The sequence below is a fragment of the Anomalospiza imberbis genome, chromosome 4, assembly GCF_031753505.1.
Source record: "Anomalospiza imberbis isolate Cuckoo-Finch-1a 21T00152 chromosome 4, ASM3175350v1, whole genome shotgun sequence".
Lineage (NCBI taxonomy): Eukaryota > Metazoa > Chordata > Aves > Passeriformes > Viduidae > Anomalospiza > Anomalospiza imberbis.
In genome coordinates, this window is record NC_089684.1 from 11,232,212 (window position 1) to 11,254,855 (window position 22,644).

Genomic DNA, 22,644 nt, shown 5'->3' on the forward strand with positions numbered 1-22,644 from the left:
AAGAAAAATGAAGCTTGAATGTGGCACTGGTGATCTGTGAAGCAGAATACATTTCTAAGGAACATTTTGTACTTGGTGGTGCTTAAGTGTGGCAGACATCCCAGATAGACAGCACTGTTGTAACACTACTGCGAAAGTATAAAGGTGAAAATAATTGGTGCCACATTAAAATAATGTGTTTTAGCTACTCTCTGACAATATGGGCTTGCAGATGGGCATAAACTCCTGGTTTCTTGAAGGATCACAAAAACTGCTGTACAAAAAATATAATCCAATTATCTTCCTACACTGAGTCTCTCAGGCTGTGCAATTAGTCTAACACCTCTGCCTCTATTCCAAATAGAGGAATAAAGGAATTTATGCAAACCAAATTACTTAAGTTATTCATAGATCTTAATAATGCAAATAAGAATAAAATTCTACTTTATATGTAAACACCGGTGAACACAAATCTGAACACAGTGCTATGCTATGTATAACCATCTCTCTAGTTACTACAGTTCAGACTCAAAGTGCAGTAATTCTTTTCCCACCGCCCACCAAATGCAAAAAGACACATAAAGGGAGTACATTTTGACCCTCCACCAACAAAACAGCAATAGATGCATAATAGATGCATACTGAAGTAGGAACAATGTGCTTCACTTTTCTGATGGTGTGCCAGTAACACATCAGCTGTGCCATGGAACAAATTCTACAAACCCTGAACATTAACACTGGGAAAAAAAAAAAAAAAAAGATAAACTTGATATTTAGGAAGACAACAATGTGACTGAAATGTTCCATACCAAGCATTAAGCGCCCAGCCCAAGTTTTTCTGAAGTCAATAGCAAAATTCTCATAACTAAATGTTATGAAAAGGGGTGCAATAAGGTACAACCACTTTTAAGTCACAGTCCTCTTTCTGACTTGGGTCCTCAGTGAAAGAGAATAAAATACTATATGAAAATGAAAAAATCCTGTATGAAATAAGTTTTGACAACATTAAATTGTATATTTACACATCAAATAGCTGATACTGCTTTCATCATATTTTGTCAGTCTCTATGCCAGTTAGGACTGATGTGTAAATACTTGCTTAAACATCTTTACTTCAGCACAATGCTTCTATAAAAATGCTTTGGTAGCCAAAAATACCTATTCTAAGCAGATTCCCTTTACTGCTTTTTTTTTATTTCTACTTTTATTTAATGCAAAACTGGCAGTTCTTCAGGACTCCATGCTGCTCCCTCTCATATTCTCATCATTTATTGAAAATCTGCCTGAAGGATGAATTCACAAGCATGGCAGTAGCACTATTTATTTTCTAGCCCCTTTCCTCTGCTAATAGACTTTCAGCAATAGCACAATCTAAACAATTTATAGTAAATGGAGAATCCTAGCTCTTCCAAATAAAATATGTGACTGAAAGCAGGTAGTATAAATGGTTTACAAACCACTTGGGAGGGTGTAGCTAATGAGAGGCTGTACTACTGCCTGTTGCTGGATAGAATTAAAACAGTTTGCTTTATATCTCTGGGCCAGAAACATAGATTTCTCTATGTAATTATTTCAGGGAATCTATCTATCTATCTATCTGGTTTAGGGAGATTTTTTTCCCCCTAGGTTATTGTATTTCGGCATCCAATAATACACAACACTAGATTTGTCCTTTGCCTGGAAAAAGTCAGGGAATAGCTGATTAGGAGTGTTGATATTACTGTGTACAGACACAGGCGCTAAGCACTATCCTCCTACAGAAAACTTCACTTAGGTGGGACTGTAGTGAATTATTTACATCCTGCTTTCTATTTTACAATTCAGCTAATCCTGGGGAGAAATAAAACTCTGCCCACTCAAGCAAAACACTCTGAACACTCTTTTTTTTCCTTTTTCCTATTATTTGAACTGCTCATAAGTCATCACAGAATAACACAATACTCGGAGTTGGAAGGGATCCACAAGGATCATCAAATCCAACTCTTAAGTGAAAAACCCATAGAGGGATCAAACACACAACTTTGGTATTTATCTGCACAATGCTCTAACTAGCTCAGCTAACCTCAGTGGCATATGAAAGTTTCCATATAACATCTATAAATTCCCCTCTATCTATATTCTCTGTGTTGTCTTCTAAAGCAGTACCCAGTTTGAAGTTTCCAGGCAACGTGGATGGTTTTTTCTTCTTTTGTATTCCGTTGACCTTCCATGCATTTCTTTTATTCAGCTGAGAACATGGTGTCACTTCACATATTCAAGGTCGCAACTGGGCCCAACAATCTTCCCACTTTCTAGTTACTGTGTTTTTTCCTTTCCATTAAATAAATGTGATACTGTCTGTATATTTCTTATACTTCCTTTTTCTTTTTCAGTGCTTTATATCAATCAATCCAACTTACAGTTTCTGATGTGGCATGTGAGACATTAGACCTTTGCTTGTTCTTGAAATCACAGGTAGGAATGGGCTGCCTGAATAGCAAATGTCACTAATCTAAACTGCATAAATATATCTGCATTCAAACATCATTTCGCATTCTGTCAGAAACATGAGAAACATGGAGAATGTTTTCACTTAAGAGTCTTAGGTTGTGCTCAAAACTTGCTCATTTCACCTCTTTTGAACACCTAATATCATCAAGACATGCAAACCAAAAGCAGGCTTGGAATCTACTGTCCTTAGTAAATCTAAATAAATATTCCAGTTTTGCCTTAAAGAATGCCTTTCAGGCACTGTCTCCAAGGCTTTAAAGTTCCGATTCAAATGGAGCACATTGTGGACTTTTAGTTCATATTAACCCTTCCTCTGAAGAACATCTGCATACAGCATCATCTAGCAAATTGCTGCAAGCAGATTATTATATATCTTAAATTGCAAAGCATTTATAATAACAAGTCTCTCCAAATAGCCTTTAGACTTTTTAGGTAATAAGATACAATGGAAGGCATTTGTGGAATAGCCAGAATTTCAGCAGCAGTAGATGAAATACTAAAAATCAAATGAGTTATTAAGCAGCAAATGTTCTGTTTCCTGATATCCCATTATAATCTCCCCATCACATTTTCCTTATGTACTTCTGCTTCTTTCATTGCCAACCAGTACTTGCTATTTCAAACACATGAATGTGGGCAGGCAAAGTGGAGGTGTCCTACTATAGGTAAGGGAAAGGTTTGACTATACAGCCCTTATAGTTACGGATGATGTGTCTGCTACTGATTATTTAACCACGATGTAAGCATTTATGAGTGATTCTATAGGCAATTAGAAGAAATTTCTGGATTGGTAGCTTTGGTCCTAATGAGAGATTTCAACTTCCCAGGCATCAGCTGGGAGTATCACACTGCTATGAAGAGCAGGTCTTGGAAATTCTTTAAGTTTGTAGGAGATAAGTTGCCACAAGTACTCGGTGACAACTAGTAAAGATCCCTCCTAGACCTGCCTTCAGGAATACAAAAGGAGGATGAGATTGTATGTGGCTCTTTTGGCCACAGGGAACAGGAAATGGTTGAATGCATGCACAGCAATGGCTATACAGTGGAAAAAGAAGGAATCATTGTTTCTGGGACAGAATAAAATTTTTCTCCATAAATTCATTTTGCCTTACAGAAATCTTTAATTTTTCTTGCAAAGAGCATTTGAGGTTAACAAAAGTGGAAATTAAACGCACAAAAATCACTAAAACCCAACCATATACATCTCTATAGGATGTACAGAGCATGGATATGTATTACAATGCTCAATGGCAGAGTTTGAAAAAGAAAATTAATTACAGGTGACAGCTATTTATATAGTATAAAAAATTATTCTGATGCTCAGGGTTTTTTAGAAATAAAAGCTCTGGTTGTCTTTGGAAGAAAAAAGATGAATTTATAATAGTTCTCATCTTTAAGCTGTATTTGGTAAAAAAATATTCTATCTATAGATGAAAAAATACATAATAAAATATTCTAGTAGGACAGCTGAAGCAGCAAGATAATAATCTGCTCCTTTGTTCAATTTAGATACTTCTTAGATTACATATTAAAAACTTATTGTTCCAAAACTGCACTTAGAACAATCCATTAATAAAAAGAGCATTTATGGCAAATGCCATCTATGTTCCGTTTAAATAATTATTCTTGTTTATAAGTGTATAGGCAATTGTTTTTTCTATTTTATGAAGTTTGAAAGAAACAGTTGCTTCTCTTATATTAGCTCATGAGATAAGAAAATCAGAAAGGGACAATTAATGGTAACGTATTCCATGTTCAGCTCCTTGAGAATGCAGGTTTCACAGTAAGATTCAATTTTTTCACTTAACAGCCAAAGACAAACCCAAATCCAATACAAAATGTAACCAGGTTACAACTTGTTCCACATAATTACATAAACCCGTCACTCTCGCTGAATACTTTATTGTTGTTAATATACTGTCCAAGCTATATATTTGGGCTATTTTTTAATTCTTTTTGACTCCCTAGTCTAGGAAAAAATACTAGACACTAAGAAAGATAGTGTCTCTAGCCCTCCTGAAGACCATTGTGATTATGGCAAAATTTTTCTTCCTGTTTTGTTGAGCAAATTGGATTATTCCCAAAGTCAAATCATATTTTCCCTTCAGTTCATAGTGTCAATACTTCAGGGTAATCCTGCAGATAGTTCTAATATTCCTTTAGACTATTGGATGAGTATTTTAGGTACTGAAGCTTATTCTGAGTGGGTACATTTTAAGGCAATATAGTAGATAATTGTCTTTGCTTTTTGTGATGACTGGCTGTAGAAATATTGGACACATTAACAGATAATATTTATTGGCATTTTTAAACAGTTACCTATTATATTTTTCAGATGGTTAAATTCTATCCAGATCATCTAAGTTAAATTTTAAGAGGATTTCTCATATAAAATCTGCAATGAAATCCTGTCTGACAGTTTTTATGAGCTTCCTTTCAGAAATTCAAAACCACAGAAACACACCTCTGCGAACACAGACTAAGACATTGCTAAAAGCTAACAGTTTGCATTTTGTCTCTTCATGCTCCAACATGAATCTGGCATTCATTAAATTATTCAAATGTATGATAAAAAATATCCATGTGCCAGGCAGTAGAAAACCAGTGACCTGAAACAAAATGGGGAAAAAAGGAGGTAGTCTCAGAAAAAGGGATATGAAAGAAAAAAAAAACAAATTAATAGTTCAAAACCAGTGAGTCATCAAGCCTAAACAGTGTATGTGAGAGCACAGAAGTAGTTTATATATAATAGTACTGAATTACCAGAGAGATTTTGCTGTGCTGTATTAAAAAAAAATTGTAAGGTGGCAAAATGTCATATCATACCAAGTTACTTGAGTTTTCGCTGTCCAGAGAATATTGCTAGAAAGTGCCAAAAGACCTCAGGGCATCATGATAGTATAATTAAGTACTTATTATGCACATTGAAGAGCATATACATAAGAGAAATATATAAGCCACCTATGCAGTTTGACTGTATCCAAAGGAACATACAGAAAGCCAGATTACTACAGAAAGCCAGATAAACAGCATTAAAAAAACCTGGAGACAGTGCCTTTTATGTTTATAAACAGTAAAGTCTTATCTGGTGTATTCTGTGCAGCACTGAACACCTACTCTGTAAAAATATGTATCAGAATGAGAAATGTCTGGCTAGTGACAAAGAAAGATGATGGGATGCTTTAAGGATCTGTAGCTTACATCAGGAAGAGGAATACTAAGTGACATCAAATCTATAACATATATAATGAGTGGAACATTGACTAGCTATTGCCTCTGACTTGTGACAGAATAAGGACATACACAATCAAACAAAAAGAAACTAGACACTCCGCAGATTAATTGTATTTTTACCCAAACAGAAATAAACCCAAATAACTCACTGCCAAAGGCTGGCAGATACCTACCAATGTGCCAAAGTTAGACCAAAAATTTGCATTTTACCAAAGGTGGTAGCGTAAGACTGATAAGGATATTAGAAAGTCATTAAACTGGCAACTTCACAGACTTGGCCAACCTCTAAATAGAGATCAAAAGCCTGGAGTCTGCAAAGCTCTTAACAACTTTTCTTGAAGGATTAGGCCCTGTCCACTCATTTGATAAAGACCTAACTGACATTGTGCCTAAATCTAAATTACAACTCCTGTATTCATTAGAGGACAATCCAACTTGATTAACTCTCTGAAATACTTTCTTCTGTCGGTAAGGCACACCCATGGTCTTGCAGTTTGACCTAAGCAGAGAAGGATTTAAAAAAATGGAAGAGAAAGAAACAGTCACCAAGCAAAGTAGATGGCAGTTTAGAAATTTTGGTCTGAAGAAAGGTATGGTTTAGGTGTACCACCAAGCCTAGAGGCTATTTAATCAGCATTAAATATTCTTCAGTACAAACACAGACAGTGGTCTGGTGACAAGGTTGATCATATCTATGGTCTTAGTATTGCAGCTGAAACCAACACAGTTTTACTCCTCCAAAGACTGAAGGATGAAGTTCTCAGTAATTAAGTACAAATATTATTATCAGAGCACCTACATCAACAGAAGAGGCTGTGAAGTGTAGAAGATGCTTTTACATTGTAGCTGGCATGCTGGGATTATAAAGGAGAAGCAAGGTCAAACTGAGAAGCTGTGTGTCCTTTCCTCCTGGACTAATCCAATCCTCCGGCAATATTGCATAAAGAATTATCACTCTCTGTTCTTCAGATGGTTTGTGTTTTGGTTTGGAATGACCTAAAGAAGCCCAATGGAAAATACTTCAGAAGTACTGAAACTATGAACATTATTTTAATTCCCTGATGAAACTGATTGTAGTCATCAGTTTACAGTCACATCTATCTTGATGTGCTTGTGCACCTCCTTCCAGCTGGCTGCTTGTTTAGTTTGTTTTCCCAGTGGTTTTAGTGCTAATTAACAGAACACTGAATTTCTATGGCCTGTGAATTAATTTGATCTCTTCCCAGGTCTTCAATCAGCCAGAGACACCTCTCTTTTAAATGAGGAAGAGACAGTAAACCAAAGACCTTCAGTGCTCAAGTGGCAAAAAAAACAAAAAACCAAACCTGAAATAAAACCACCAAAATAATTCAACACCAACAGCATCTTCCTAGCAGCAGGCTGGAACTGGCAGCTTTAAGCTGGAAAAGTAAGTAGCGCACATACCTGAGCCTACGCTCACACAATAAAAGGGCAATCTCTTTCAGTGAGGAAATATATTTCAGCTTCAAACTCTCCAAGGATTGCTCCAAGCAAATTCTTATTTTAAATATTAAAAAACTAACTCCTTGATATTATTTTTTGTAACAGCACCTTAGTGCAGCCTGAAAAGACTATGAGAGAAAGTCTCTACAACAGCTTAAGAAGGAGAAGGAAGAAACAACCCTACGGAAAAAAAACCCTCAGAGTAGAAAACTCCCTCATAGTTGAGCCATCAAAGAAGTAGTAGCAGAAAAAGCTGGCAGGGAGAAAAGGAAGTCACTCACATACAGATGCAGAGTACTCATACTACTGTTAAACCAAGAAAATTAGGCACCAACCACTGACTCATCAAGTCCGGTGGATTTTTAATAGTGGTGCTATGGTCTTTGTTGGAGTCAGCCTTGAATTCCAGTGATGCAGGCAAAAGGGATACCCACTATGAGTAGATCTTCAAGTATCTCTGTCACACTGAACACACTTCTTAATCACATGATGGAATTGCATTCTTTAATTTCATTTTACCCTTTGCATTTCACCCTTTTCTTTTAATCACCTTTACTAAGGGCTAAGATGAGGGTTCTCATATTCTCCACATAAATGATCACAACTCAAGTAGGCTGCTATCACTAACCAGTAAGGGAAAAGATCAGAAGAAAGGGAGAAGAAGAGGGCACAGCACTTGGTGTTGGATCCATTCCAGAGGAATCCTCCTGACACAGGTTGTTCTCAATTAGTTTGATAACTGCTCAGTGCAGCATAGAGTGGTCACAACAAAAGGCTACACATAGATTTACAGGACACAGTAAGTTCCCCTCTTTAGAGGTATTTTCCTTCCTTTTCACATTACATCTAGAAAATCAAGTTTTCTTCTTGTTACCTGGGACAGAAGGTACACTTTTTCATGAAAAACATTTAACACATGAAAGTTAGGAATTGTACACTCCTGTGTCAAACAGAGTCAGAATATTTAGTGACAATTAGCAAAGCACGCATGAAATCATACTGACAAAGATATTTTGTCTGTAATCAAAAACTAAAGTTTAACAGCAGAGTCTATTTTCTCCTTTGCCATCAGAAGATGAAGTGCCATTTTTTTCCATGTTGGTATGATGACCAGTTTTCAAACTTAATTTCTTTAAAAGTGTATTTTGAATTTGTGAAATGTGATCTCAGTGTATCAGCCACAAAATACAGAGATGCCATTATCTGCTATTTCATTAAGCACAGCTTTCAATACTAAAAGGAAAAGTGAACCTGACTGCAGGGCAGTAAGATGCATTCGTGTAGAAATTGCTTTGTTCATGTGTTTCATCTTCTCACGTCAGGGAGTGACATCTTTGCAAAGATGGCTGCCATCACCCCGCCCATCTGCATCCTCTTGGATGATTCCCTAGAGACATGCCTGCCAGTTACACACACCCTTTCCAGGAGAGGAGATCTGCACTGGGATATGATCCCATGGTTTCACGTGACAAATTTTATTGTTATCACCTTAGTATCAGATTAAGCAACCAGATATCTGGATGAGTTGATCTAATTTAGAGTAATGTGAAGATCAAACTAAGGCTCCAGGAGAAATAATGAAGAACAGATGCACTCCATGAAACTATTTTTAATACTTTTTAATAAGTAGCTATAAAGTCATGGGCAATCAGAACCCATTACAATTGAGAAACACACAAGATCTCCTTCCAAAAAGTAAATTTTTAAAAAAATTATTGATTTTCACATGTACTATAGATTTTCAGGTTTGAACTTGAATATTTTTCTTATATTGGATAACAAATTATTCATCTTATTTGGGATTGATGATGTTGAAAAACTAGCTAATGGAATGCAAATAGCATCTTTCTAAAAATCTGAAACAGAATGAGATTAGTTATGAATATTCTGCTATTATACCTCAGATTTATTTTTTATTGTTCTTAACACCCACATTCTGTCATTGCTGGTTTTTCTACTTTTCTCTGCATCTACCTATGACTCATTTGTCACTTGCAAATCTGAAGCATTTAATTTTAGACATTTATCTTCTGAGAATCAGTCATAAATACTCTAGGAGCTGACAGTCTTTTAAGACAAAAATGTCACCTCCCTCCAGAGATGTTGAGCCTTTTTCTCCATGCTCTTATCTTCCTATTTTTCCACTTATTTCTGCAGAGGTAGTCTTAAGTCACATCAGCCCCAATGAAGAATTAATTAGATGATTTCAAGACTTAGCAAAGAATACCAGTTAACTAGGAGAAATGGATTCAAAACACTCATTTGGGCTGTAGTAATATATTTTCAGCAAATAATAATTTAAGAGAATTTGCACCTTCTGCAGTAGAAATGAATAAATGTCAGACCAAAGAGAAAATATAAAATTAATATTACCCAGTTTTACTTTTTTAGAAGTAGAAGAAGACTTTTAAGCAGGGATTAAATGTGTATAATGACTGCTCCAACCATTTGCATAATTTGTCTTATATATAATTTTAATTTTTCTATGTTGTTTTCTTTCCCCTGCTTTAAAATTGAGCTAGTGAATTCTTGTTTTGCTGTGATATCCAGGAAAAAAGCTGTTGGGATATCACAGCTATTGTGGAGCTCCGCCAAAGAAGTGAGCCCACACAAACTGGCAGGTGTCAAATGTTACCATATCAAACATTCTTGACACCTTTTAAAAAGGTACATTTAAATCATATTGCTCTTGACAAATTGCACATGGGATTTCTTTTACTGTATATAAAGGTGGTCAGGCTGGGCCTGTCTAGAAGAAATAGAACTCCATGAAAACCAAGCCCAGATCCTATTCACTCCACAGTATCACAGAACCATCTAGGTTGGAAAAGACCTTTGAGGTCATCGAGTCCAACCTTGTCAACTAGACCACACAGTGAGTGCCACATCCAGTCTTTTCTTCAACACTTCCAGGGATTGTGACTCCACCATCTCACTGGGCAGCCTGCTCCAATGCCCAATCAAACTGTCTTGAAGAACTTCTTCCTAATGCCCAGCCAAAACCTCCCCTGGTGCAGGTTAAGACTGTCCTCTTGTCCTGTCACTGGGTGCCTGGGAGAAGAGGCTGACGATCTCTCCTCCCTCCAGCCACAACCTCCTTTTAGGTAATTGTAGAGTGTGATAAGGTCTCACCTGAGCCTTCTCCAAGCTAAACTACCCCAGCTCCCTCAGATGTTCCTCACAGGACTTGTGCTCCAGACCCTTCACCAGCTCCATTGCCTTTCTCTTGACACTCCAGCACCTCAATGTCCTTCCTAAGTTGGGGGTCCCAGAACTGAACACAGTACTCAAGGTGCGGCCTCACCCGAGCTGAGTACAGGGGAAGAATCCCTGCCCTGGTCCTGCTGGCCACACTATTACTGATAGAGGCCAGCATACCACTGGCCTTCTTGGCCATGTGGACACCCTGCAGGCTCATATTCAGTTGCTGTCAACCAGCACCCACAGCTCCCTTTCTGCCTGACTGCTGTCCAGCCACTCCGTCCCCAGCCTGTAGTGCTTAATGGGGTTGTTGTGACCAAAGTGCAGGACTCGGCACTTGATCTGTTAAACCTCATATTGTTGGATTCAACTCATCCATCCAGCCTGTCCAGGTCCCTCTGCAGAACCCTCCTCCAACAGATTGACATTTGCACCCAACTTGGTGTCATCAGCAAATTTGCTACTGGTAAACTTTATCCCTTCATCCAGATCATCAATAAACTAGTGCATCACAGATTATCCTGTCTGATATTATACACATAGATTTTTCTTAAGAAAGCGTCAGTGCCTCCACAATTTTACTTAATAATTAAGTAATAACAATGTTTTGAGACCATAAGAAAAAAGGTTTTTTTTTCAAGTGGATTACCTTAGAAAAAGTTAAGTCTTGAGGGCCATGGAAGACAATAGAGGAAAAAGTACAACATCTGAGGAACTGAGAGAATGGCATCAAAGTGCATCTATTGAGGTGTTTTCCACTATTCCCAGATAGCTACAGATGTGAAGATACTGAATTCAAAGTGTTGACAAAGGAAGATGACGGAGACACAAAAGAATGGGAACAAGGGAATATGGGGAAACCAGCTGTGTGCCTATGCCAGAGTATGTAAACAAGCAAAAGAACTCAAGACAACAGGACTGAAATACCATTAATGAAGGTTAAAGCAAAATTCAGAAAGAAAGGCAAGGAAGGAGAGACTGGGAAGGTCAGAAATTTGCCCCTTCTGTTGAGAGTAGTGGGAAGACACAGGACTCTAGGGATGGACATGAACCAGCTGGCAATTTTTACATTAGGACTGGTAGGCAGACCATCATGGGTGACAATGCAGTGGGCCTCTGCTACAGCTCTCTTGTTCAAGATGTAGATGATGTGTTCTTAATGTAACTGGTTGTTAGCCCATGTGAAAATCTATGAGTTATTCAGAGGCCCTGGGTGTGTAAAATCTTGCAACTAGAGTACACTGACACTTCCATTTCAGTCACCAGTAGTGACTACATTAAAGTTATAAAAGTGATGACTACCAAGTATAAAAATAGGCCTTTTGTTCTTGCACAGTAGTCAGGCACTCTAAAGGCAGACTCAGACCTGCTCCAAATGTCTTTGCAGCCTCATGGGTATCTTTCCACTCACCCCAGCAAGAGCTGAATAATAAATATTGCACCAAAGATGTGCAAGACAAGCACATCTTGCAATATATGCATAACAGTGACATTTGACTGAGCTGCAATGGGCCATGAGTCATGTATTGCTAGATGTAACACTCTGATAATAAAAAAATGCTACCCACATAATAAGGAGAGGGGGTGGGATAGGAATACCGTGCAGGATAAGTAAAGGTTATATGCCTCCAAAAGCCACAGAAACTAAAACATTGTCTGGCCATAAATGCACTCGAAGGTGTGAAAGCAGTGACATTTTAAAGACTCAGTAAATCAAGAATGCAGGAATTGCCCACCTAGCCAGTTGAGGTAGTTATGTGATGCCTAACTGTTCTAAAGTTAAGAAATGACAGCCTGATAAAAGCTTCTTGTTTTGCAATAGATTTGATTATTATCTATACGTTTTCTAAGTACAGTCCCAAACAGATTCAATTCTCTGCTGCCGATGGCCAAGCACAACTCTGTAACAACTCCTTAAGCACAGTCTCTTGAAAGTAATCGTTAAACAAAATCTTTTTAGTTACCAGAACTAAACTACTCTGCCTCAGATTTATTTTTAATATTTCAGAAACTGATTCAACCCATGGTCCCAACATCCATGAGCAACAGCCCTTTGTCCACTGGAACAGAAGCTGAATCCAAGTTTTTCTATCTCTTTCTGTAGACAGTTACAGCAGTGTACAGTAAGGTCTGGTTGCTCCCTAAGGGATGGGAAGATGGAAGCCAAGCATGATGTCCAGCCAACAGATCAGGGGTCTTGCCAGCAATAGCAGCTCCACAGTATCCAGGCAAGGTACAGACAGGACAGACCCAGAGATGGCAGCCAAGCTCAACCAAGAGTGCAGATCGTCAGGAAAATTCCTGGTGATGAGGCAGGTCTGAGGTAAATCCATGAAAGCAGCCTTCAGTTAGGATCTTGATCAAGAGAGCCCATGGCCAGGAAGGGCTGCAGCTGAGCTAGAAACCAGCAAACCAGCTAGAAACCAGCTGATACAGCTCAGACAGGGACTGAAGACCTGGGCTAAGCTGAAATCAGGCTCCCAGGCCCATGGACAGAGGTGTAGACAGAGGTCCAACGGGAGGTTGGTCAGGACAATTAAGGTCTAGTAGTGCCCTGATTATAGAATCATAGAATTATAGAATGTCCTGAGCTGGAAGGGACCCATAAAGATCACTGAAGTCCAAGTCCTATTAAGATCCTTCACCAGCAGTAATCAATTGAATGATTCACCATGCAGTTAAAAATTTTATGTAATGAACATAGATTAATATCTGCTGGAAACTTTTTGGTCAAAGGGCTAAAAATTATCAGTATCACTTCAGTTTTCATTTAGCAATGACAGATGTGGGACCAGCTCTGTGACTAATATGAATTAGGAATGTAGCTGAGACACAATTTATGTTTTACAAAGGTTGTTTTCTTCTGTTTTTTGGGGTTTTTTTGGGTTTTTTTTTTGTTATGTATAATAAAACACTATAAAACATTATGAGCCACTACACATGAGATAATTGCAGGTTTTACAATGATGCTTAAAGGTAATTTTGAATATGTATCCATTTTTATTTTGCTACTTCAGTGGTTCAAATATAAATGCTCCATAAAATGCTGACCCTCTTAAAATCAGTGATGATCATTGTAATTCCCCTTTTTTAGAGTTAGATTTTTAGTTTTCCATTACTCAATACTTTACTGAAAATCAATGGTTAAAATAGGCAACTCTTTCTACATTGACATCTGGCTCAAAGTTTCATTAAAATATTGTTAAAATGTTGGACAGATGGATTAACTGAGACCAAACATTACCCCTTACAAATTAACCCTACAAGTATAATGAAAGCTCTCTTTCACACATGCTACTATAAAGCTTTTGTTAATAAGAGTTCCCCTTCTTGGATACTCAAAATGAAGTATTGTTCATTGCCATGTGGCTCACATTAAATACAAGGAAACAAACAAAACCACAGTAAGTCTTTGACATTTTAATGACTGTGGATCAGCTACTCCTACCAGAAGCTGCTCTATTAGCTAATTACACTCACTGGTAAAAACATTAATTTCAGCTCCTGCATTTTTCTACTAATTTTGGGTTCAAATCTTGGTGCTGGAAAAGGTTATATGTATTATCAATAGCCTGATAATTGAGATGAGAGTCCCTTTGGCATTTCATAATTAGAATATGAAAGAAAACTTTTGAATAAGATTGCTTACACAAGACAGAAATAGAGAAATGCTAAAAGTGAATGGACATACGTGCATCTCCATTTTAGGATAAGGAATTTTCTTCCATGGGGGAAAAGGCTTTTATAGGATCCATGCTGGTGGTCTAGTTGGCTCCAAGGGCCAGTCAATAAAATTTTGCACAAGCACAAGCTTCCCATTAATCTTAACTTTTGGAATTCAGGTGGATTACTGAATGATGCCAGCTCCTACTGCTACCAGAAGCATTTGCAGGTTTGCAGTAGTTCATAGGATCTCCTCTCCATCTGTATTTGAAAAGCAGAGATTTGATATTGAATATAGATGAGACAGAAAATTTCTTTTCAGTACAGTATTGTGTTAAATGTAAATTAGTTCTCTTTAGAAGGAGAGACATAGTGATCAGACTTAGGAATCACCATCTGACCGAAGATGATACTGGCTGACACAGAGTGAGAGTAATTAATTTAAGTATATGAAAGTTAAGTGAAAGACTGATGCATACAATAAGAACCAAGACACCATTGGACTACTGCCTACCACGATGTCAGGGTACTACTTTGTACCAGAAGAGATGTCCAGTGAAAAGAGGACAAACCCACAAAACCAAGTTATTACCTAATTATGAACATTCTCCTGAGATCAGGCCAACCATTGCTGGCACCTTTGCTTGTAGTCAGTCCTATATTTTATGGTGGGAAAATAATAAACCTCTGTGAATGGACAAACTGAGCTTGAGCATCATGGACTTTTGGCAACATATCACAGATACAAGAAATGGAGTACCATTAAAATATTCCTTACACTAAAACACCATTAAAAGATAATATTTTAAGGCCCTAGGTGATCCCATGTAAATATTTGGAAAGATTACAGATTCCAAGAGAAAATATACTGTTTTAAATAACAGAAAGCCATACAAGCACAATGAATTTCCTAAATACCAGTGCTGAGAAAACAAGTAGGAGATATCATGTGAATCTGATAGTGATGAAAACAACTGCACAGATACATGGCTGGGGCTCCTAAAGGCTCAGACTCTGGGTAAAACACCAACAGTAAAACACTTCCACCATGGAAGTTTTCCCCCATCATTCTCTGTACCCACATATTCACACTGATAGCTACACACAGAGACAAAAGGATCTATTACCTGTCTCCTTCTGAAAGATGATTTTGCCTGTTTTTTTCCCTAAATTATTTATAGTATTTTAAATAAAACCAATGGAACTGGAAAAGATTGCATCTGTACTTCAGAAAAGTATAGAAAAGATAAGCATACACCTCCAAGGAACACAATTACTTTCAGCACTGACTTGCTCTGCATGGAATATTACTTAGACATGATGAAGGAAACAAGCACCAGAAATGCCAGGTAGGTAAGAAACGGCCTCAACAGAACATAGTGGTATGTAGAACTACTCATTTGAGGGGCAAGTCTTAAAGGAGATCTTCAAGGATCCATTTGAGGATGAGTCTTTTCTTAATATTTTCACTGATGACCTGGACACAAAAAAATGCATGCATTAATTACTGTTTGCTGATGTAAAACTGTAAAGCAGTAACAGTCTTGGCTGAGAACCAGAATACCATACACAAAGAACTCTATGACCCTGAGAACTGAAGTAATATAAACTGGATTAAATTTTAATACCACAAAATACAGTGTTATGCACTTGAGGGCTGCTATGAAATACAGACAACTGGAGGCAGTACAGAAAAAGGATGGCCATCATAGGATACCCAAGACACCCATTTGATAAAGCTTTGAAAAAGACAACTGACATCATATGATGCATCAGGAAAACTATTTCCAGCAAAGAAAAGAAAATATAAATGCTATTGTATAAAGTATTTTTGGTGTTGCAGCATAAATGCAGTCTATACTTTGGAACACCTATGTTAAAAAAGATACAAACTGGATCAGGCACAGAGAATTCTTCAAAGATAATCAAAGGAATAGACAGCTTCTCTGTCTCTCAAAGGAAGACTTAGAGACACTGACATACACTGGGAAAAATAAAATTAAGCCAATTATGATATCACATATGCATTGGGTTTGCAGGGCAAGATTTTAACAGTTGTAGGGCTGCAAGGGTGGCTCCTGTGAGAGTCTGCCAGAAGACTCCATGTCCAACAGAGTTCTCCATGTCCAACAGAGCCAAGACCAGCCAACTCCAAGACAGACAGGCCACAGGCCAAGGCTGAGCCCGTTAGAGATGGTAGTAGCACATATGGGATAACAGATATAAGAAGGGAAGAAAACAATTCTGCAGAAAAAACAACAGCCAGAGAGAGCAACAGCTCTGCAGACACCAAGGTCAATGGAGAAGGAGGGGTAGAGGTGCTCCAGGTGCCAGAGCTGAGGTTCCTCTGCAACCAGTGATGAAGAGCATGGTGAGGCAGCTGGGCCTCTAAAACCCCTGGAGGTCCATGGTGGAGCAAAAATCCACTTGCAAGATCATGGAAAACCCCATATCAGAGCAAGGGGGATGCCCAAAGAAGGCTGTGGTCCCTTGGGAGGCAGGTTTCTGTCTGGACCTGTGGACCCATGGACAGAGGAGGCCACGCTGAAGCAGTTTTGCTGGGAGGACTTGTAATGCCATGGGGGACCCACATGAAGCAGTCTCCACCTGAAAGACTGCACACTGTGGAGGAGATTCTTGTGGAGAAGTTAATGAAGAACTGCAGTTGCTGGGAGAAACTTATATTGGAGATGATTGAGGAGAGCCTTCTCCTAGGAGGGATCTCCCATCCTCACAGAGGAGGTAAAGAATGTGAGGAGTAACCACACCCCCCATTCCTGGCCCCCCTGCACTGTTTTGGGGGAAGAAGTAAAGGAAATGGGGAGTAAAGGTGAGTCCAAGAAGATGGGGGGTTGGGAGAGCTGTTTTAAGATTTAGTAGGATTTCTCATTATTCTACTCTGATTTTTTTGGCAATAAATTAATTTCCCCAAGTAGAGTCTGTTTTGTCTTGACATTAATTGGTGACTGATCTCTCCCTGCCCTTATCTTTACCCATGAGCTTTTCATTATATTTTCTCTCCCTGTCCAGCTGATGAGAGGAGTGGTAGAGCCCCTTGGTGAGCGCCTAGCATACGGTAAGAGTCAAAACACCACAACATCAGGTAGCAGAGCACCAGCAAGAAAAGATTAATCTAGGCTAAAGAATACTGGCAAACGGACAAATGGATTCATAATGGCCACAAATACTTAGGCCAGAATTAGGAAAAGGTTCCTCGTTTAATCAGTAAAATGCATTTTTGCAAGAGCCTTCCAACAAAAGTAGTGAGCACTAGAAATAATATCACTTCAAAATGCATCTTAAGTTGTCCATGAAAGGAACTCTAATATGTTCTATAATATGATTTCTGAAAACAGCTGGAGGCTAAACCTAGTGACACAGAGATCATTTCACTCCCCTTCCTATTTTCCTATGAATATTCAGCAATTAATCCAATTAATCCATACATACGCACATGCTCCACCTTACAGGAGAGATTATGGACTATGCTTGTCATCACAGTTGGTGTAGCCATGAAAGAAATACCTGTGTTGTTCTTACAACTTCACTTGACTGGTCAGCTAAGTGAGGTAAATGTCACCAGATGACATTTAACACTTTCTTTTTCCCCCACCCAGTAGTCTCAGCCTATTTCAAATCACCTTATTGAATGAATTCACATACATTCATCAGTTACCATCTTCTATAGCTTGGTGACAAAAAACGAAATTACAGGAACACTTTGAAATAAGTAAATTTTGTGTGAAGGCAAACTTTCTAGCCCTGCACTTTGCTCACTGCACAGAAAGCTAGATGACAGAAAAAATACTACCCCAACAGTAAGAATTCATAATGACTCTCAAAATTAAATGACTCTCTTTGTAAATTCAAAGGTCATTTGGAAGGTTTCACCAGAACCTTTTACGATCTTTACTAGTATTTTCATTACTGATGAAAATAATCCAGCCTTTTCAGCATCAGGAAAGAGGGAATGAAAAGGCAGATGAAATGAGTCTAATTTCCATGTATTGCTAGAATATTCTTCACAAATAAAATTATTTCAGTTTAACTTTTTTTATGAAAAAGGAAAAATCAGCTACTTGAGGAACATGCTTTCTTACAGATAATCTGTTATGGATGCAGAATACATTTTTTATTAATCTAAATCTGTTCTGGCCTTTGTGGTTCTGCCTCTGTCATAGGATCTGAGAGTATGTTATTCCCTGGGTACAAGTGCACATGCCTGGGTCCACACTAGCATAAACATTATTCATTTTGCATGTATTGTTTCCAAGGAGTACGACATTTAAGGAAATGGTCTGGAGGACAATCACAGAATACTCCTCTCTCTCTTGGCACCAGAAACCTAAATGTGCTTAACCTGGACTTCCAATTCAGGGACTATTTCCTAATCATGTGAAACTTAGTAGAATCAATGTTTGCAAATTGTGGATTACTATACTGCTACTTCTAACTCAAAAATGTAAAATTTCTGTCATAGGCATTATTGCATACATATATATATATAAAAATACATATATATATTTATATAATACAAGGCAATGCTAAAATAATTTTATTGATGTATTGTGGAAGTGAATTCAGAGAACATTTGCATGACTGTCTTAGTATTGCTATATAAAAGGATAAAAGGAACACAATTTTTTTTTTTGTCACAGTAAAAAGATGATAAGCATGCAAGAGTGAAAAGTGTCACTTCCCAAGACATACCAATAACCCAAATATCTAGAACTGGTGGGTACTAAGAGCTACTAACACTATGAGAATCTAAAAAAAGCACAGACAGACAAGTACAGACAGAGTTGCTGACACCTAGGATCCAGGGTGAGAAACCAAGTACCTACGAAATGCCACTTACACTGTGAGCCATCACATAGCGGAAAGGAATGATAAGCATGGCAACAGTATGTTACCAACAGATTCTAAAAGACACCATTTCATAGGCTGCTTTCAGAGGACGGAATAGAAATGGGAAAAGGTCATTCATATCAGGGATCCAAAGGCACTTGGACTGATCAAATAATTTGTTTCATATGCTGATAGCTACAGAATCTGGTTTGCAGACAGAAAAGGACATTATCATATGGATCTTGACACTGTAAATGTAATCAAGGATTGAAAGGAAAATGGGAAGATAAGAAGTTCTAGAACAAATGAAGTTAAAAGAAAAAGTGCAATTTCACCTACTGTTATTTTAACAACACATATTTTCATCAGACTTTTAACCTTGCATAAGATTTATTTCCCAGCTGGTATGCACCAAGTGTGTTGCAACAGCACAGTCCATGGGAAGAGGACCTGACTGCTGGCATACAAGACAAGCAAGTAAGATGATTTTTACTACAAATGGAGTCAACATTTATTTCTACAATGCAGAAGTGGTAAGGACTAGCACAAAATAGATAAGCAGCAATAGAAGTGTCTATTTCCCCCAACTACTCTACTTTTGGGGAAGGATTTAGCTTAACAATTTATGAATATTCATCAATTCCTTAGATAGTGACTAAAGCTTAGAATATCCATATCTCAGATAATCAAAGTGTCAAAATCTAAGGCTACATTGCTAGCAATTTCCATTGGCAATATTGAATTCAGGTATCACCATAAAGTTACTGCTGCAGAAAGAATAAAATTTTAGCACAGCTTTTTTCAGATATTGACAGAATCTTTCAACTGTACATGATAATTCAGAGCTGCTCTAGTAGTATGAATTTAATTTAGCAAAAGCTAGCCTCTGTGAGATGAATACAATATTTCAAATACAACAACATATCATATTTTAAAACTGAACAAAGTCACAGCTTTTCTACTGATAGGGAGTTCAACAAATACAAAGTATGCTGTATGAAACATGTTTCTTTAGCATCAACTCCCACAGATACTCCTCCAGTGCTTCCTCATTCCTGTATCCAACTCCATAAGCCAAAAGGACATCTCTTCCTAGAACAGTGGTCACTAGAAACTAAGACAGGAATCAGAAAGTGTTGGAGAGCCTGAGTAAATTTTGAATTTATGCACATTCTATTCAGTTACCATATGCCAGAAGAGAGCCATATAAATTCTTACAAACACAATCAAATTTTGCAAGACAAAAGTAAACAAAAGAGATGTCCTCTACACAAATACTGATAGAAGACACAAATACATAAATCTTTTGGACAAATAGACAAGCAATTATGAGAATTATGAGATTATTTTTTTTTTACATTCCCAGCCCATCATAAGTTTTTCTTGAACACATGACACATGATACTTTATGAACACATAAAGATAACATAGGTAATATAAAATCCTGATATCTATAAGACAGCAGCTGATTTCCTGCAATAAACTGACAGGCTACAGTCTAGGACTTGCCACTGTGAAAAACATTTAAGCAGTTCTTTCTTATCACCTAAATAATTTTGACCCGATTTATGCAGAAGTGTCACAACTGCAATGCTTAAAATGTAAACTCAAACTAAATGATTTCTTCATTCTCTCCCAACATTCAGAAAAATTATTCTTTCCCAGTTTGTAAATAGATATGAAATTATCTCAGGCCAACATTGTACTTTTTTGGAAAACAAATCATAAGGCTATCCCTTTTTTTTTTTTAATTGTTGAAGGTTAAAAATACAATAGTGAATACAGGTGGAAGGTTAAAAATACAATAATGAATACAGATAGAACAACATTGTAAAAGGACAGAGTCTCCTTAAGACATGCAAACCAGTGCAGGATATGTGGTAGAAATAGCAGTATAGGTTTCCACAGTAATGATTCAGTCTTTATATGACAGTGAACTGCTACTCTGTTCACATTAGTGAATTATGCTGCAGTTAGAATCATTCAGTGGCTGGATCTCTCTTGGGGGACATTTATTTCAGGGCTGGGCTATTACCACAATTTATATAGAAGACATACGTGCTTTTAGCTCATTCAGATAACAAAGCAGTTTTCAAATAGGTTTGTAACCTGAAACAATTATCCATTCTAACACATAAACCTTTCATGTGTAGGAATAAACACTGTATTGAACTGCTATTTTTAATGCTCTGATGAGAGTAATAAGATACCACCTCACAAACTTTAACTGGTTTGTCCTCTAAGAGGTGTGTATTTGAGTAAGGATAGCAAAAAACAGACTCTACATTGATCCTGAGTTAAGGTTAAACAGCAGGAATCCAATCCATTTGTAGGTGAAGTCAAGACTTGGATTTTCATTTGATTATCTAAGTATCTAGGGGTCTTACAGATGATTTAGACACCCTGTTAGACTACTTGTTCTCCTCAGAGATACAACACATTTGTACACAGACCAATGTTCTCAAAAGAGGAACAACTTGGCTACATTTGTGGTTGCAGAGTTACCTTACACTCAGCCATCACAAAGATTGTTTCATGAATCTTTTACTCTCTGCAGAAAAATTACTTACAGAAGTAAACACAGACTCTTTTCCCACTCTTCCCCAGAACCTGTGCAAAAATGATTCTCCACTCCATTATTTTCTGTTCATACATGATTTTTTTTCCATTCAGTAAATATCTGTTTAAAGGAATAGTATTTAGGGAGACTTAGAGAGTACCAACCACTTGACTGGATCCACTGATTTGTCTCATGCATGCAGATATTTGACCAAAATTGCATAAGAATTAGCTTTGAAAACCAAAGCAAAGTCCCTTCTTTTGGAAGCCCTATATATTTTTAGTATTTTTGCTTTCAGAGGAAGGACATATTTACCAGGGGGCACATAAAGGAGCTACAGTTCCTGCTACAGTTCCATTTGCTCTGCACAGATTGATGTGCTCTCCATGTCATATTACAGAGGATGTGTTATGCTGTTCAACAGCACCCTTATTCACGTCCTGACTGCATCCAGCCTTGCTGTATAGCAGTACTGTGTGAACAGATTGCTTTCATGACAGTTTTGAGACTCAGAGGGAGCTGGTTTGAATTGCAATTTTATTTTTAATCATCCTACAAGGGATGTCTACAATCTAAGACACAATCATCTCCAACATGATGCCAGTGTAAATAAGTGGATGCTTCTGAATGGTTACCTTATATAGCTTTAAAGGGCAAGCCATGATCCTGGAGAGATTCAGAGTCTAGTACCCAGTTTGAAAAAAAAAAAAAAAAAAAAAGCTTTTTTTTTTAGTTCCCATCTTCTTTTTCTTGTAGTAACTACATAAAAACGTGATGAATTTGGAAAACTGCTTCAAAAACTATATGGGAGTATCCATGTTCAGCTTGAATTCCGGATTCCTGGATAACCAGAGTAGTATGACTCAGAGGACTGGATAAGCTTCCCAATCATCTGTTTCACAAGAGTACTTCAAGTACTTTTTAAACATTTTCAACTACAATTGTGTGATTATTTTAGCCATTTGCACTTGCACTGTGAAATGTTCAAATTAAACAAGACCAATTAAGCACATTCTTTTTGTACAGGATAACATTTATCTCAAGTGGTGTAATTGGCACTTTGGTTATGTGTACAGTGTGTAGTGCAGTGCAATACAGAGATATCCAGCCTAACAGGAAAGAACACAATCATGGTAATTACAACAAGAGTGCAGACAATGTGGAAGGGAGGAGAACTTTAAGCAAAATTAACTTCTGGCACAAAA

General features: G+C 37.5%; 1 protein-coding gene and 1 long non-coding RNA gene across 2 annotated transcripts in view; one reads left to right on the plus strand and one right to left on the minus strand.

Annotated features, from left to right (window-relative positions):
• LOC137472230 (uncharacterized) overlaps window positions 1–22,644 on the minus strand; it is a 107,542-nt gene that overhangs the window by 84,313 nt on the left and 585 nt on the right. The gene's annotated exons all lie outside the window — the stretch shown is intronic.
• Window positions 1–22,644, plus strand: part of HPF1 (histone PARylation factor 1) — a 51,388-nt gene that overhangs the window by 4,780 nt on the left and 23,964 nt on the right. The window lies entirely within an intron of this gene.